The following is a 4,572-nucleotide window of genomic DNA, read 5'->3' as shown; positions in this document are numbered from 1 at the left end:
TGGGATCCAAGTGTGACCTCTTCTGGATGGAGGAGTATTTTATTTGGATTTCATCGCTGCTCACCTCAGCTTAGTTTCAAGTCAGCGAGCAGTATATGAAGTGGTGGGAGGGAAAGAAGGAAGAAACCTGTCACCAGGGATCTGGCTTCATGGATGTGTTAGTTGGCACCCACAGATCACTGAAGGAGCTGAACCCGTCATTCACCTAATCTCTGACATGTGGTGTTCTGCTTAAAATAAACTTGTTTTCATGGCTCTACCTTTCAATTTGCTGTGGCATTAGGTTTCTATGGTGTTTTGTTGTATTTGCTTTTTGTACTACTTTTTATAAAAAGTCCTTTATTGGGGGGGGGGGGATAAAAAGGCTGTGAATATCGCCAACAAAAGACAAAAGGATAAAGTATAAGAGCTCACATTTATTGAGCACCTGCCATGTTGCAAGGTTTCGTCCTTACTGCTTTTAAGTATTTTGGCATTCACTAGTTATAAAAGCCTTATGAAGGTGGGTAGTATTGTTGCAGGATTTTTTACCTCAATACCTGGGAATGGTTGTCTCGCTGCTTTGAAGAATGTAGAGGTGGACACAGAATGAGCAGCAGGCAAAAGTTTAATAGAGTGTAAGATTAGAAAGTAAGAATAGTAGGAAACCTCTCTTTACAGAGAGGGGAAATTTGAAGGTGAATGCTGGAGAGGCAAGGGTCCTTCTTTTATCAGGTTCTGGTAGCCCCCCTTCCTTTCCCTTCCCTCTCGTTCCTTCTCATGTCCTACCCCCCTTGGCTTGGTAGCTCTAGGTGCTGGGTTGTCCATTCCCGATTGGCTCATTTCCATTGTATGAGGGGTGATCTGTGGCCATATCCTACCTTGTGGGTTATACATTTTATGGTCTACTACTTATTTTTAGTCAGGTCTTTTGTTACGTTCCTGAGGCATACCTGAGGGGGAATAAGTCTGCTACATTCCTTTTTTTTTTTTTTAAGTTTATTTATTTATTTTGAGGGAGACAGAGACAGCGTGAGTGGCCGAAGGGTAGAGAGAGAGGGGGGAGAGAGAGAGAATCCCAAGCAGGCTATGCACTCTCAGCACAGAGCCCGGCATGGGGCTCAAACTCACAAACCGTGAGATCATGACCTGGGCCGAAATCAAGAGTCAGATGCTTGACTGAGCGACCCAGGCGCCCTGTTACATTCTTAAGAGAAGCCTTACACCTGAGGGTGTTTGCTGTAGTCACCAATCCTAGCATTGTTCTAAAATATGTCTTTCGCCACTCAGGGACCTCAGGTCCTAATCCTTTCCCTCTCTAATTTATCCCATTTTTTTTGCCTATTATCATTCCCATTTTACAGATGTGGAAATAAAGGTGTAGAGATTAAGTAATAGGTGCAGGGTCATGGAGTGAGTAGCAGGATAGGATTTCGAACTTCTTAACTAATTCTACAACATTACTGTCCCCAATCTTTTTCCTAACAATTTCAAAGATTCCTTAAGAGCAGGTACTTGGTTTATTACTAGTATATAGTGAGAACTTACATTAGCTTATCAATACTCAGCCACATTTTCTGTGTCTTTTTCTTTTTTCTTTCTTTTTTTGTTTTGAGCATGAGCCACATATTCCTAAACTTCCAAAATAGCACTTTTAACCGTATATAAAGTTACCTTTATTTATTGCATTTAGATTATAACGTAACTCTCTCCTGGGAATACAAAATCAGAAACATGTGAGGATGAAAAGAGTGTCAAACTAGAATTCAATAAAATGATTCAGCTGTGTCTTTCAAATACTTTTTTCATTTTTAAGTTTGAATGCCTTTATACCGTCCATATATATATGCAAGATGACTGAATCTCAGGCAGTCTTCTTATGAAACTGCTTCAAACCATAAAGTTGAACAAAAATCAAAATGGCTGCCCTAATGCTTCAGCAAAGCTCGTTTTTTTAAAGTAACTTTTCCCTGTTTTCCCCAATCCTCTTCTCCCCCCCACCCCCTTCTTAGCCTTTTGTGTCAGCAACCTGGTACCCCCCTAAAGACAAGATGAAGGAGACTGGTAGCATGTATGATTCTGGTTAAAAACACGGTTAGGGCCTGTATTTCCCTCTAAGCTCCCCCCTCCGCAGTCCTTTCCTTCAAGGAGGGCTTGCAGGTTTTGAAGGACAGAGTCTGCTGCAGCCTCCTTTGCCTGGCAAAGCAAGAAAGCTATTGCTCCTTTTTATCTCAAACTCTTTACGTTGTTGTATTTTGACTTCAAAGCATGGAGGTTGGTTTTCAGTAACAGTTTTTGCCCACAAGTGCTCAAACTTAAGGATATAGATGAAATGGTCCAAGACTGTTTTGTTTTGATTTTTATTCTGCGTTCATATTTTATGGAGCGATTAAAAACTTTGCAACATAGAAAAACCAAAATCCATAAGCTCAATTATTCACTTGAAACTTTGGTAAGATTTTCATCATCCCCAGAACCACTTTAAAGTTTCTTACATTTTCTCAGAGGACATAGTCTTCATTTCAGTCGATGCTGTTTGAGATAAAGCTTGGGAAAATGTATCCTGAGCCTTGAATAGCCATTTGCGTGATACTAGGGCAATCATTTTGATCATCATGTAAATACACATTTTTTAAAAAAAAATATTTTTTAACGTTTACTCATTTTTGAGACAGAGAGAGACAGAGTATGAATGGGGGAAGGTCTGAGAGAGAGGGAGACACAGAATCTGAAACACGCTCCAGGCTCCGAGCTGTCAGCACAGAGCCCAATGTGGGCTCGAACCCACGGACTGCGAGATCATGACCTGAGCTGAAGTGGGATGCCCAACCGACTGAGCCACCCAGGCGCCCCTGCATTTTTTTTTTTATCTTCACAATGATACCACTTTTCTATAGTGCATTTTAAAGTAGTGTTTCAAAGTCTTGTTTACTGTGATAACCAAAGCCTGCCATTGTGAATCTACCCTAGAATAACCACTAAATGATGTTCAATGTCTTTATTAAAAACAAAAAAAAATCCTTTAGGTGATGTCTGCAAATATCTCCAAAGAACTAACATTGATTTTAGGTGTTTTAGGATGTTAATGTTGCAGATTTTTTTTTTTTTTTTACCTCAGTACCCAGGATTCATTCTCTTGATGCTTCAAAGAATGAAGAGGTGAACACAAAATAATATGAGCAGCAGGCAAGAGCTTATTAGACTATAAGATAAGATTAGAAAGTAAGAATAGTATGAACGCTCTCTTTATACAGATGGGGCATTCGAAAATGAATGCCTGCGACAATTGGCAAGGGACTTTGTTTTATGAGGTTATGGTCTCTACCTTCCCTCTTCCTTCTCCCTTGTTCCTTCTCAGGTTCTGCCCTTCCTGGCTAGGTCACTCTAAATGCCTACTCATCCCTTTTTAATTGGCTCATTTCCAGCGTATGAAGGGTGGCCTGTGGCCATATCATTCCTCGTGGGTCATACGTTCTATGGTCTGCTACTTATTTTTAGTCAGGTCTTGTGTCAGATTCCTGAGGGAAACCTGAGGGGGAGTAGGTGTGTCTGTTACGCTCTTAAGTGGAAACTTTTGCTGGAGGGAGTTTGCTATGGTCAGACACTCCCAGCATTGATTTACAATGTGTGTTTTTCCCCACCCAGGTCCTCAGGTGGAAGCAGGCTCCAGGCTCCGAGCTGTCAGCACAGAGCCCGATGCCGGGCTCAAACTCACAAACTGCGAGATCATGACCTGAGCTGAAGTCAGACGCTCAGCTGACTGAGCCACCCAGGAGCCCCTAAAAAAATATTTTACATTCAGGTGTAGATTTATGGTACACAGATCTTAAGCCTGTAACTCAATGAATTTTGCACATATATCAATCACATAGCCACCACTCAGAGGATTTTGATTTCCAATATTCCTTCCTAGTCGATACCCCCAAGTAACCACTCTCCTGTTATCTATCACTATGGATTAGTTTTGCCTGCTTGTGAATGTTGTCATATGTATGTGTGAATTTGGTTATAAAAACTATTCTATACATGGGGTGCCTGGGTGGCTCAGTGGATTAAATGCCTGACTTCGGCTCAGGTCATGATCTCACGGTTTGTGGGTTTGAGCCCTGTGTCGGACTCTGTGCTGACAGCTCAGAGCCTGGAGCCTGTTTTGGATTCTGTGTCTCCCTCTCTCTCTGCCCCTCTCCTGCTCATGCTCTGTCTCTCTTTCTCTCTCTCTCTCTCTCTCTCTCTCTCTCAAAAATAAATAAAAACATTAAATTTTTAAAAAAAAATAAAAGTTATCTTATACAGTCTGTTGTAGTTGTATTCTTTCACTCATGCTTGTTTGTGAGATTTATCCTTGTTGCCTACAGTTGAAGTTAGTTCATTGTCTTTTCTGCATAGTATTCCAGAGTGTGGTTATACCACAATATACCCTTTCTACTTTTGGTGTGCATTTAGGTTGTTTGCAGTCTTTGGCGATTACAAAAGAATACCTGTGAACATTCTTGTACATGTCTTTTTATTTTTTAAGTTTACTTATTTCTTTTGAGAGAGAGAGAGAGTGCACACAGGACGGGCACAGAAAAAGGGAGAGAGATGGAATCTCAG

This window comes from Panthera tigris, chromosome B1, assembly GCF_018350195.1.
Source record: "Panthera tigris isolate Pti1 chromosome B1, P.tigris_Pti1_mat1.1, whole genome shotgun sequence".
NCBI lineage: Eukaryota > Metazoa > Chordata > Mammalia > Carnivora > Felidae > Panthera > Panthera tigris.
The sequence above is the reverse complement of the archived record's forward strand: the minus strand, read 5'-3'. Positions refer to the sequence as shown.